Source organism: Eulemur rufifrons, chromosome 5, assembly GCF_041146395.1.
Source record: "Eulemur rufifrons isolate Redbay chromosome 5, OSU_ERuf_1, whole genome shotgun sequence".
Lineage (NCBI taxonomy): Eukaryota > Metazoa > Chordata > Mammalia > Primates > Lemuridae > Eulemur > Eulemur rufifrons.
In genome coordinates this window covers 19,005,893-19,020,715 of record NC_090987.1, presented here as the reverse complement: position 1 = coordinate 19,020,715, position 14,823 = coordinate 19,005,893, and positions in this window count along the sequence as shown.

The following is a 14,823-nucleotide window of genomic DNA, read 5'->3' as shown; positions in this document are numbered from 1 at the left end:
GCTCCTCCCTCGGGGCCGGGCCCTCCCATGCCGAGCTGGCCCGGCTTCCCGCCGGCCGGTTGGTCACACCGGGAGCTTTGAGGTGCTGAACTTCAGTTCTTTGAAGCTTTTAAAGGAAACTAATTGCTGGTTTCCTCCTCTCTAAAAGCTCTGCCTGCAGTATGGCTCAGGCGATCTCTCACCGTGGCTATCTTATCGAGGGATTACTTTAAAATGGCTTGTTAAAACAAACCCTATTACTTTTCTCTGTCTTAGGATGTGACTACCCCACCCCTCCCTTTAGTACTGGATAGACTTCCCAGGTTAGTCTTAACCGGCAACATTGACCTGTAGCGATAGAATGCGGGCAATATAATGTCATTTCAAAGTTTCTAGCGGCCTCACTAAAGTATTAGGTTATTAAATATGAAATGTCTAATTTGAAATCAAAAGTTTATTATATATCTCAAGAAGCAGTACAATTAATCAAAGTATGAGCCTAAACTACTGACACAGTTTTGCCATCTTAATGGTAGGTAGCTCGTTTATGCCAGCAGTGAAGAAGCCTGGAGAGCAAGTGGTGATGAAATCTCAAAAGGTGTTTTCCATAGCTTGTTGAAAATTGAATATTTTTCCTTGCAAGAAGTGGTCCAAAGCCTGGAAGAAGTGGTAGGCAGTTGGTGCAAGGTCTGGTGAATATGGTGGATGACAGAGTGTTTCCAAGTCTGGTAGTTTGAGCAGTGTTGTTTGTGTGACGCGTGGTCGAGCATTGTCTTGCAAGAAGATTGGCCTGTCTCTATAGACCAATCTCAGCTGCTTAATTGCAAGCCTCCTCATCATTTAGTCCAATTGGTTGCAGTAGACATCTGCTGTAATTGATTGACCAGGTTTCATGAATCTGTAGTGGATAATACCAGCGCTGGACCACCAAACAGACACCATTAGCTTTTTTTGATGAATACTCTGTTTTGGACTATGTTTTGGCACTTCATCTTTAGCCAATCATTGTGCTGAACTATTGCAATTGTCAAAAGGAACCCATTTTTCATCACACATAATAATATGTGTATAACAATTCTACATAATAATGTAGAAATGGTTCTCCTTTATGTCGTGACAGCAAAGGCATGCTTCAAGATGATTTCTCTTCTGACGCACATTTAATTCATGCAGAACCCTTCTATCCAGCTTCTTTACCTTGTCGATATGTTTCAAATGGTCCAATATTGTTGGAATAGTAATGTTAAAGCCTTGCTACTATTATAATTCACACATAAGTTGAGATAGATGCGCTTCCATTACAGTGTTCAGCTCATTATTATCCACCTTGGTCTCAGGTTGCCCACCTGCCTCATTTTGAAGATTGAAATCACCAGAATGGAACTTCTCAAACCATCCATGTACTGTGCTTTAATTAGCCATATCCTTTCCAAACACTCGTTGATATTTCGAGCTGTCTTTGCTACATTGGTTCCAAACGGAACTCATATTTGAAAATAACATGAATTTTTGACTTATTCATGGTTTCACAAAAATTGCTCTAAAAAAGTTTGAAAGATAATCACAAGTCAAACCGTGTGTTGGAAGAATAAGGATGTACCTTCATAATAAAAATAAAACAAGAAGTGTCAAAGTGAAATGTCAGAGATATCAACTGTCAAATTACACTTAAGGAAATCAGACATTTCATACTTAATAACCTAATAGAAAGAAACATAGTTTTAAGAAAGGAATACAGTTTTAATAAACATGCTTAGTTCAATATGTCCAAAATATTATCATCTCAATACGTAAGCAATATAAAATCATTAATGATACATTTTACAGTTCTTTTTAAGTCTTTGAAACTGGTGTGTGTTTTACACTTAAGCATATCTCTATTCAGTTGGCTTCACACTAACATGACATTTCAAGTAATGCTCAGTATCAACTAGTAACTCTAGACCTTGATTTTTGAATCAGAACTTGGGGCCTTTTCTATGTTGGGTTTATATACTGTATCTTATTCCCTCAAACTCTTTTCTTAGGAGTCAGCTTCAATTGAGCTTCTATATTTCTCAATTTTCTAAGCTGTTGCAGAGAGAGTAGTACCAGAGAAAGCAGAAATATGCCTTCCATTTCCCTATTTTGTGCCCAGGGAACCATTTGCACAATCATTCTACCTACCCCACCCCTTGAATCAAAGGCCTGGAGAATTTTAGCTAATACTAAACCTTTCCTATTATTCCTAGGTTTCCCCAGCCCATCTAAAATCCTGTAAGTTGCTTTTATAACAACTCATTTGTAGCAGTAAGTTATGGAGCAGTTGGGTTTACAAAAGAAATCTTGCTATTAACTCTACTGAAAAGTGATCTATTCCTTCCCTACGATTCCCAGTCAAGCACAGTTTTCACCTGCACCCTGTTTGAAATATGCCCCAAGGACACATTTCATGGCATCTTGATAAAAGGTACTGAATCTTTTTTAATGTACCAGTGAATAGCTAGACATTAACTTATAGAATATACAAAAATGCTTGCTGTCTGATATTTCAGTGTAATTGATAACCATCATTTGAAGGGAAAAACTTCTTAAAAAAAAAAGAAAACAAATCCAATCAAAGGAGAAAACCAAGTAAAATATGCAGTGGTCACTCCCAGAATATATTGGTCATTGGAAGGAAATTCGTAGTAGAATTACAATTGACACTGTTGAAAGTCCTTTTCTCCACCTCTTCATGAGTTGTTAAATGCTCCCCCTGAATCCTAAATTCTCTTCCAAAAGACCCAAAGTAAAAGCTAGAGCAGGAGTGATAGTCACCACGTTTTGCTTTTGAGAGGGGGAGATGTAAGGGATAGATTCATGTAGGTAAGACCCACAAAGATAAGATCCATTTGGCTAAGATTTTTAAAAATGCTAAATGCTTTAACTGAGGTGTTCATAATATAAAAATTGCTTTCTACTTCGTTCTCACATAATAAATGAGGTTTCATGAGTTCCCACACACAAATATATGCATTCGTGCATTAATTTATATTTGATCAATAGTGTGATTTATGAATAAGGCAGGAGATAATCGAAGCTCATGGACCTTCCCATTTGGGTCTAAATTTATCAGCTTGTATTAAATCTTGTTTATGAAGCAACTTTGAGATTTGCTTTTGCTCTAAGTATTTGACTAGGATTCTTTCATATAAATTTATCAAACAACCCAATCCCTTCATTCTCCCTCAGCCACACAGCACACTAATTTGCGACTCAAGAGGGTTTCCCTTTTATTCCTAAACTGCTGTTTATTACACAGTTTGATACCCTGGGGAAGAAGAGTTGTTTTAATGATTGTAGGACAAAAAAACGACAGAATTGGCTACCCTTTATCAAATAGCAGACAGACTGCTGAACTAGCCTTTTAAATCTATCCAATTGTAATATTAAGGTTGGAATAATTGCAAACTAAACAAAACTTAAGAAGTTTGTCCTAGTAAGAAAACTGAGATAATTAGATAATAATTTGGAAACAATGCTTCAAAATTCACAAAAGCATGGTGAAAGATTCTGCTAAGACCCTCACCTAGAAGCCAAAACTAAGCCTCTGCTGCATTTTTAAGGCAGGATGAGTTTCTCTAGGGTAGGATGTCCCCTGGAAGCAGTAGTACCCAGCTCCAAGATAATTCTTCCTACACAGGACCACGAACATGTCATTCTCTTGCTTGAATGGCTCCTCATTGCCTAGGAACAGCCGGGATTCCTGGCCTTCCACACTCTGATGTCATTCTTCAGTGCTCAGAACTGTCACATGAACATGCTTATCTCTCTCGGTATTAACAGAAACTCTTCCTTGACAACATAACACCCTCTTGTTACCACTCTCTCTTCTCTACTCCAAATCAACCTCCAATCAGCTGTTTGCACTACCCTGCCATGCAATGCAGCCATGGCTCTTGCTGCTTCACTGAAATTATTCTCACCTTGTCACTAAATCCAATGAGCATTTTTTATCCTTATCCAGCTTAACCTTTCCATGGCAGGATTTGACACTATTGACTGCTCCTTAAAGCACTCTCTTCCTTTCCCTTCCTTGAGACCACAGTCTTCTGTTTTTCTTCCTACTTCCATAGCCATGCCCCTTACAAGATCTCCTGCATCTGAGCTGTGTCTACATCTTTAGCTTCATTCATGCCATTCTTCTTTTTGCATTCTTGGTCTTACCATAGAGGCCTTCTGGTAGATCTTCATATATTCTGCCTATTCTTATCATGCCTCCAAGCCTGGAATATGCCTTTTCTCTTTCCACTCTTAGCTTTGCTAAATTCTGTTTGTCCATCAAGGCTCAGCGTAAGCATCACTTCCTCTAGGATGTCTTCGCTAATCTCCTAGGTAAGATTGGTGTCCCTGCAGTAGGCTGTAATGGCATCTTATACTTCCCTAGCAATACTCATCATCCCTTGGTAGCACCTGACACATAGTAGAGACCAGTATATACTTGTGGAATGACTGCTTGACTAAATGGATATTCTTCCAAATAAACTCAGTACATTAGCTAGTCTGAGCTTTTGGCCATTTTGCAAATACACGTTATAATCTCCCATTTTTGTCCCTTTGCTGGTATTGGTTTTCTGCTCAGTTTTCTCTCGCCTTCTATCCCACCCTCCCCCACCTCTACACATTTTAAAGCCTCAGTTTAAATTTAACTTCTTCTAACATATGTTCATAGCCAATTGAATCGGGGTTAGTCCTTTCCTTCCCCTCTCCAGGAAAATGTATATGAAGGGAACATTTTGTATTTATCTTTGAGTTGCTTAAACAATCCTCTAAAGTCTATCCATGGGTCCCTGTGGATTCTATAGACCTGTGACTCAGACTGGCTAGATGTTCATTAAACCTATTTCCTCTTCTTCCTGTAGCTGGACTACATTTCCTGGCCTCTGTTGCATTTGGGAGGAGTATTCCTCCCAAGACTGAGTTTTAGTGCAGTGTATACCACTTCTATACCTGACCCTCAAAAATTCCTCATTATCCTCCATGTTCCTTCCCTATATGTGGTTATAAATGAGCATGATGAACTTAAAAATCACATGTTAAGGATGACAGGGCCACAAAATGAGAGGGGCCCTCCAATCAGAGTTACTTGTTTTAGACTTCACATGAGTAAAAGAAATATTTTTATCAAGTCTGAAATATATATTTTTGTGTACATTTGTTACAGCAGTTAGCTAATATAAAACATCAAGTTAAAAAACCCCTGGTTTGCAAGGAGATGGTAAAAAGATTAGTGGTTGCCAGGGATTAGGGGGGAGGAAGGAAAGAGTAGGTGGAACATAGAGGATTTTTAGGGCAGTGAAACTACTCTGTATGATGCTATAATGGTGGATACATGTCATTATGCATTTGTCAAGGCCCATAAAATGTACAACACCAAGAGTGAATCCCAATGTAAACTATGGGCTTTGAGTGATAATGATGTGTCAATGCAGGTTCACGGATAGTAACAAATGTTCCACTGTGATGCTGGATGTTGACAATGGTGGTGGGCTGTGCATGTGTGGGGAGGGAGGTATGTGGGAACTCTCTGTACTTTCTGCTCATTTTTGCTGTGAACCTAAAACTGCTTTAAAAAATAATGTCTACTAAAAACAAAGCAAAACTAAAACCCTGGTTTGCACATTTATAATATATAGTTTGGGCTACTTATATGCTCTGATCCCAAACTGCCTGAGACTATCTTGCTTTGTACAACAGAGCCCAATAAATAATTACTTAGATGGGGATCAACCCACCAAGATAACACAGCAATCCTAAATGTGTATGCAACCCATCAACAGAGCTTCAAAGTACATGGAAAAAAAAAAAAACAAAACCAAAAAATGATAAAGCTGAAAGGAGTAATACAGATCCACAATTATAGAGACTTCAACACCCCCTCTCAGAAATTAATAGAACTATTATTAAACAGAAAATTAGCAAAAAAATAGAACTGAATAACACCATCAGCCAACAGAATCTAACTGACATTTATGGACAACTCCACCCAGCAACAGCAGAATATACCTTCTTTTCAAGTACCTGTGAAACATTCATATACATATACCATATCCTGGGTTGTAAAAGAACTTCAAAAAATTTAGAAGAATTGAAATTATATAGAGTATGTTCTAATCAAACTAGAAATCAGTAACAGAATAAGAAAATCTTAATACACAGAAATTATACAGCACATTTATAAATAATCCATCAGTCAATGAGACCTCTCCAGGGAAATAGAAAAATACACTTATCCAAATGAAAATGAAAATACAGCATATCAGAATTTGTGGGACATAGCTGAAGTACAGCTGAGAGAAATTTATGGCACTAAATGCTTATATTAGAAAAAAGGAAAGGTCTCAAATCAATAACCTACATTCCCTACTTCTATGAACTAGAAAAATAAGAGCAAAATAAACCCAAAGAAGCAGAAGGAAGGAACTAATGAAGTTAAGAGCAGAAATCAACAAAATTGAAAACAGGAAAACAGTAAAGAAAATCAATACAAGAAATTGATTCTTAAGAAATCAATAAAATTGCCAAACTTTTAGGAAGGCAGACAAAGAAGACACAAATTACCAATATCAGCAATTAAATGAGATATCACTACAGATCCTGAAACCATTAAAAGGATAAAAGAATGTTACTGCTGAGGCAGTATTTGATTAAAAGAAAAGAAAAAAAAAAACAAATGAAAATAGAGGATAAAAGGAGAATACCACAAACAACTTTATGTTCATAAATTCAACCACCTGAAATAAATGGACCAATTTCTTGGAAACTATAAACTACCAAAATTCAACCAAGATGAAATAGACAATCTGAATAGTCCTATAATGATAAGGAAATTGAACTCATAATTAAAAAGCTCCCAAAAAGGAAATCTCTAGGTTTCACTGGAGAATTCTACTAAATATTTAAAGAGGAATTAAGCCCAATTTTATACAATCTCCTGAAGAAAATAGAAGAGGAGAGAACACTTTCCATTTTATGAGGCCAGTACTGCTACTAAAACCAGACAAAGATGATATAAATAAAACAGAACTATAGATCAGTATCTCTCATGAATATTGACACAAGAATCTCAACAAAAATATTATCAAATCAATCCAGCAACATATAAAAACAATCATATACCACCACCAAGTGGGATTTATTTCAGATTTTAAGGTTGGTTTGATATTTAAAAGTCCATTAATAGAAAGCATATGTTCACACAAAATCTTGTACAGGAATGTTCATTGTAGAATTATTCATAATAGCCAAAAAGTGAAAAAAATCCAAATGCCCATCAACTAATTAATGGATAAACAAAATGTATATCTAAAAGGTATATCCATATGATGGAATATTATTCAGCCATAAAAAAGAATGAAATACAGATACATGTACTAAAGTGACACAGATGAACCTTGAAAACATTTTGCTAAGTGAAAGAAGTCACAAAGGGCCACATATTGTGATCTCATTTGTATGAAATATCCAGAATAGGCAAATATATAAAATCAGAAAGTAGATTAATGGATGTCAGGAGCTGGGGAGTGGGGAGAAAGAGAGTTACTGTTATTGGCTATGGAGTTTCTTTTTGGCCTAATGAATACGTGTGAAATGAGAAGCCATTGCTGAGTTTTAAGCAAAGGAGTGATGTCACAGAAGTGTTAAGAATTGACTGTAGGTGACATGAATGGAAGCAGGGTGATAAGACCCAGTAGGGTTTGGGACACATTTTTGAAGGCAGTGCCAGCTGACTCCATGGTTTTTGGCCTGTGCAACCAGAAGAGTGGTGTTGCTCTCAGTGGAGAGGGCTGCAGCCAAAGCAAGTCTGAGATAAATATTTCTAGGGTTTCATGACCATTGGTGGCCCCTTAAGTGGCTTGAATCCAAAGGTCACTTCTCTGACTTGGTCTTTCTCATCATCTCTCCTGTCAATCCTCCTCTTCTCTTTTGCAATCCTTAAGCCAGAGGTTTAGGGGAGGAAGGCCAGCCTAATTTTCCAGGCAGCCTGTTGGCTGGTTCCTTTTACACTGAGCACCTAATAATAAGTCTAAAATTCCTCCCAGGGCACTGGGTCTTGAGGGAAGGTGATGACTTATTTATTTTGGTCATGTGTAGGTGTTGTTGAGTTTACAGTGGATGGAATGAGTTTTACAATATGCCAACTGTGCACTAGGACCTGAGTTGAAACTATGAACTTATTTTGTTCAGGTCCTTTTCTGTAATCGTGATCGAGGTATCAGTCCCTCCGGTCAGGTTTGCACTAAAGTCACTGCAAGCAAAACTTCCCCAAGGCTACATTTTTATGGTTCATTTTCAGACTGTTGGTGCCATAGGAGCAATTAAAATTTGTGAATAATGTTTTCTTCCCCCTTGATAAATAATGTGGATGGCCTCCAGTCTGCTCATATTCCTGGAAAGGGATTTAATAGGCTATTGTGTTAGTAACAATGTGGATACAAATTGTCAACATTTATCATATCCAGAGCTTTGTGAAATTTTCAAAGCAATATCAGTTAAAACAGATGCTCTAATCCCCCCCAACAAAAGCCTTTAGATGATTTTTCCACATTCTCCAAAAACATTTTGTCTTGCTGTAACTTCTATTTATTGTATAAAATAATATTGTAAAATCTACTAGAAAGCGAATAGTAATGGATAAGTTTAATGTCCTCTAAAACTTATTCCATGTCCCTTTAGACACTATGAACTACTATTCTAATAAAACTAATAATATATAGCATATTATTAAGGTAGAACAATAAAATATCCCGTATAGTGGGATTTAGTAATAAATTCCCTTTGTGTGTTTATTAGCATGTGTATTAGAAGGTAAACCACATATATGCTAGTAAAAACTTCCCAATACATTTCATCTATAATCTTACAATTTTACAATTGTTATCTTGACTCTTGAAAACTACCAATTCAAATAGGAAGTCCAAAGATTTGAGTCTTAAGATCAAATTAATATTTTACCAGGGGAAGAAAACTATTTAAGAATTATTATGACTCCTACTATAGCATGTTAGACGAGAAAGACATGGATCAACAAATATTGCCTAACTTCTTATAAGGCCTTGCACCAAGCATGTGAGGAATACACAGAAATATAAATCATGGGCTAGACCACAAGAGACTCACAATATAGTTGGTAGAATGGTCAAAAGTTATAATGTCTGAGGGCATAGAAGACAATAATCTAATGATTAAGTGGATATCAAAGAAGTTTATTTTAGGCGTTTTGAGAAGATATACTATTTCTGTGAGATAATCAGGAAAGACGAGGGAAGAAGTGAAGTTAAGCAGAGATTTAGGAGAGGTGAACTCTGAATGGGTGGAAAAGAGGGGAAAGACAGCTTCTTGGTGAGAAATACCCCAAGTAAAGATACAAAGGCAAAAGAGAAGCCCACAGACTTGGGAATACTGGTGGGGATTGGGGGGTGAGCATGCATGTTTGATTAAAGGGAGGGATTGATATAGGGCAATGTGAGGAAGCAAAACCTGGAAATTTGAAAAGGCTAAGGCATTTAGACTCTGCTCTGAGGCCAGTCTACTGTGGGTTGGTCGGTTTCTTGTGTAAGGATTCAGGCAGAATAGAGATAAAGTCCTAGCTCCACTTACAGATGGACAATATGTTACTTAGGGATTTAACTCCTTGGAGCCTCAGTTTCCCTTCTGTACAATGGAGATTGTATCTGCCAAGCAGAGTTGCAAGGGCTGCGGGAAATAACAACAGGTCATTGTGACCCAGCCAAGTGAGCGCTCATCACTGGAGTGGTCACTCCCTCTCTGTGGTAGATGGGTGGGGCAGGGAGGCTGCCCTCAGGGCTTGTGAGGAGGAAATGACATCACTGAAGGGATGGATGTGGAGCTCTGGGAATAGCGATTTTGTGATGGTGTGCAGAATGAACCGAGGAAAGGGAGCATGCGTGTGTTAGCAGTGAGGGGAACTTTAGACCACACACACATGGGGCTGAGCTAGCTGCACCAGCTACGGCAAAGCCAGTAGAAATGATGAAGTGAATATCAGAAGGAAGGAATGAAGGGATTTGGTGAAGAAAGAGCTAAATGTAAAAAATGAAAACCAGATGAACAATGTATTAATTTCAGAATGAAGAAAGAATCATCAAACTAGTAGAAGAAAATACCAAGGGAAAACCTATAATGAATATTTGTTTTTATCTGTTTCTGGTTTTTGTTGTTGTTGTTATTGTTTTTGCTTTTCTTTTTTTTTTTTTTTTTAGTTTTTTTCCTTTCATTTCTGTTTTGTTTTGCTTTGTCTGTGTAGTGCCTTATCCAACTCTTTCCTTTGGGTTAGTTGCTCTCTTCTCACTTTGATGACATGTCTTTGGAGAATCAGAGTACTTTATTTTCTTGGAACCAATGATTGGTCTGGAGGTAGGCATGTCATAGGCTGGGTCAATTTGAGTCTTTCTCCAGAATTTTCCTTCCTAAAGATAAATCCTCTTGGCCTCTCTGGATATGGAAGCTATAATAGAAGGTTATCAATCAGGAGAAAGTTGCTGGCAGGAACATATGACACGAAATGGAGACCACAAGAGATTAAAGGAGAAACAGAAAGACAGATTTAGAGGCTCGGTGTGTTGATATTAATTTTATTAATATTTCATAAGGCCTACAGAGTTTTCCTGATTACTGAAGGATGCCTTTTTTAAATTCCTTTTTAAATTTCCTTCCAATAAATCCTTTTCCATTTAAGCTAGATTATGCAACAAAGATACCAATAGATTTGATTGCACAAAAATTAAAAATTTCTGCAAGCCAAAATATTATGAACAAAATAAAGTTAAATAAATTGGGAAACATTTGCAACAAACACAATATGACAAAAGGATAACTATACTTATTGCATGGGGAGAGTCTATAAATCAGTAAGAAAATATTAACATTCCAAGAGAAAAATGAGCAGAGTTTACAGAGGAAGAAATACAGCGTAAATAAGAGTCTGCCTCAATAACAATCAAAGAAATATAAACTAAAACAGCAAAATGTATTTCACTAATCAAATGCAATGGTGAAAATATCCTAACAGTGTTTGGGTATAATGTGTGTGTGTGTGGGTTATTTCACTTTTCTTGAGGACAAAAGCCTTAAAAATGTCCATAGCCTTTTTTTTTTTTTTTTTTTTAAGAGACAGGGTCTTGCTCTCACCCAGGCTGGAGTGCAGTGGCACAATCATAGCTCACTGTAGCCTCCAACTCTTGGGCTCAATCAAGCCTCCTACCTCAGCCTCCTGAGTAGCTAAGACTACAGGCACAACACCACCCTCAGCTAATTAAAATTTTTTTTATAGATACAGGGTCTTGCTATGCTGGCCAGGCTGATCTGGAGCTCCTGGCCTCAAGTAATCCTCCCACCTTAGCCTCCCACAGCACTGGGATTAAAGGCATGAACCACTGTGCCTGGCCTGTCCATAACCTTTGATCGAAACTTTCCACTTCTAAGAATTCTACTGAGGATGTAATCAAAGATGTGCACAAAGACTCACATACAAGGATGTTTATTGCAGTGATATTTATACTAGACAAATTGTAAATGTCTAATTGGGTGATGGTTGAATAAATAAGAAATGGATACTCACATAATGAGAAATTATTAGCCAATTAAAAAAATCATATTTTTGGAATATAGTTCCTTGACATGGCAAATTCTCACTATATAGTACTAATGGAAAATAAGTATAATGCAAAATGATGTGATAGGATCCCAATTATTGTTTTATGTGTGTGTAAGTATGTATGTAGATATGTATTAGGATGTGAAATGGGACTTTTTCTATTGCCTTGAACTTTTGGACAAAGTCTAAACTAAGAATAACTGATAACAAGTATCTTCATGTTCTCAAGAAAGGGAGTTAGACACAGCTTCACAATATCTACTATAAATTAAAAAAAAAAGAAAAGAAACCTAGTGATCACTATGATCACCACCAGATTTCCCAGAAAGGATAACTTGAAGTACGTTTACAGGGGCAGAGAATGCTTTTGGCATAGACGCTGGTGCCTGACATGGTCCTGGACTCACTTCCACCCTTGCCGGTAAGTTATGTGGATTTTTCTATGCAGTGAACAGGGTGGGGTGAGGAAAATGAAAAACCACACCATTGCCTGCTCTGCTCCGTGCACCTGCACTGCAGATGGACTTGAGCTCAGGGAAGGCAGAAGCATGGACTTGACTTAGATAGAACTGACTTTTTAATGCCTGCACGTGAACCAGTTCCAGTACCTGAAAATGACAGGAAAGCTCTGGGATGTGCCTGAACCATGGCTCAGGGCAGAGAATGCAGAACTGCTCAAAGGCAGTGGTGGGTAGGAAACAATCCAGCTGCCTCATCTTTGTGCTCCACCAAGCCCATCTCATTCAATAATCACCCCTAAATGCAGTGACCAAGGTTGGAAAAAAAAAAGTTATCTGAAATCAAACATCTGAAATCACCTCAGAGTGGTGAGAGCATAGGTGCTATTTAATGCCTTATTTATATTTGGAAGACTGCAGTGACCTCAAAATGGATGTGTTTTCTTCCTATCAAGCTCCACACCGATAGAACCATCTTCTCAAAACACATTCTGCTCTTTGTTCAACTCTTCCCAAGTGTTCCAAAATACCACCCCACTACTCTCCTCAGCTTCAGGCCATTTTCTTCAAAGTCTCTTATAAAAGGCTGAATTTAACCCTCCTCGGGCTCTTGTTAATTTACAACACCCAAGAGGAACTTTCAATCTATTTAAATTGTAACTATTTCCTGTTGTTTACCATAGTCCAGCTCCTTCTCTGATTTTAGAAAGCAATAGGCACTGGATTTAGTAGTTGGATACATGTGAAAGAGTTCTCTTTTTCATATACTAAAAAAATCATAAACTCCATGAGTAACAGGACCATGCCATGTCCTTCTGTGTGTGTATATCCTCATGTGAGATACCACAGTACATTGTTTAACACGCAGTAGTCTCAGAAAATGCTATTGAATTGGTTGCATCTAAATAATTACCATGGAACCATTTAATCTGTTAATTCATTACCAAAGTTACTAGGATTGTGGAACTTAAAATAGCCCATCATTTCCTTTCCTGAAGCTGATTAACTTTCTAAATCATCTTTTCTCTTTTTTTCATTTCAGGTGTGCGATCATGTGAAAGTAATTCGACATCATAATATCTTAAATAGAATAAAAAGGTAGGCTGAGACAAGAATAAAATTAAACAGTAGACTTAGATAAAAGAAAACAACCCTTATTTAAATCCATTCGTATACTTGCAGTGAAGAAAAAGACACTTTCATATTACTGTTGTCATTCCAAAAATTAATTTTTGAGTCTCTGAACAAGGGTTATTAAAAATATAAAAAAACTTTTCACACTTCCTACTCCACCATCTAGAAAAACATATATGATGTGTGTGCGTGTGTGTGTGTGTGTGTGTGTGTGTGTATTTCACCTCTGAACAGATCCAGGGAAATCAAGGCTCATACTTGTTTTCTCTACACTTAAAATTTTTTTATTTATAAGTAAATTTATCCTGACTCCAAGTATTAATTAAGGTGCAAATGAGAGAGAGAGATTAGACATAGACAAAGGTCAAAGGTTCTCCCAAGTCTACAAAAGGACCACAGCTAAGAGGACTGACAAACACTAAATGTTTGTGAACTGCATATTTCAGAATTCCATGATATAGTATATTAAACTGAATTTGACTTCATTGATATGAAGCACAGTGCTGATCGCAATACTGATCTAGCTTTAGTACTTTTTTTTTAGAGACAGGATCTTGCTCTGTCGCCTAGGCTGGAGCTTGCAGTGGCTTGATCGTAGCTCACTGCAGCCTTGAACTCCTGGGCTCAAGTGATCTTCCCGCCTCAGCCTCCCAAGTAGCTACAACTACGGCATGTGCCACAACTCCCAGTTAATGTTTTTAAAAAATGTTTTGTAGAGAAATAAAGTAGACCACAGTAAGCGTTACTGACAGCCTAAACAAATGAAATGAAATATGATGAGTATATAATAAAACCAAGTAAATATACTGAGGTCCACACAAAAGACAAAAAGTACCATGAGCTTCAGGTGGTTCCCTACCATTGGGTTGGCAGGCCGGGGAAGGTGAAAGCTGGGCTATTCTTGCTGATGGCAATGGCAGAGGTTTCCTGGCTGGAACTCGGAACTCATTTCCCCATAGAAACCGTAGAAACCGTGGCACACTGTTAGGTATGTTCTATAGTGCGTTTAGAACTCCAGATGAAGTATGTGGGTCAAACGAACTTTTGTGAGTTCTCCCAGGTACCTATCCACGCCTTTTTAGATTGTTTCCTTAGGAAAATGGCTCCAGTTCCAAACAATTGACCGTAAATCATCTTTCTATGGAGGGAGCCCCAGGGGCATAGGCCTGGGCTGTTTGTCAGCCGTGAACTCAGACAGGCGTGAGCCCCTTTGAGGGGCTTAGCTCCACTCCAGACCTGAGACTCTTGAGCTGTTAAGGAAGCCGGAAGCCCCCTTAAAGTGAGCACCCAAAAGGGAAATAATAGACCAGAGGGAGGAGAGGACGCGCACGAGCTTGGTGCAAGACCTTGGTCTGGGGCAGGAAGGCTCAGAGCAGGTAAGGGTGGAGCTTTCCAGAGGGTTTATTGGCCGAGCTCCTAGAGATTTTAACAGTGTTATATTGTTGTTAGTTTCTATAGATGTGTGCCAGAGCCATTGGCAGGAGGCTTATAATAAAAAGCAAGTGGAGCAAAAAAACCCTCTATCTTTAGAGTTCTCTAAGAGATGGAGGCCAAGGGTAAAGTTATCTTGTGACTAGTGACAGAGTACATCACAGGGTGTGTGAATGTGTGTTG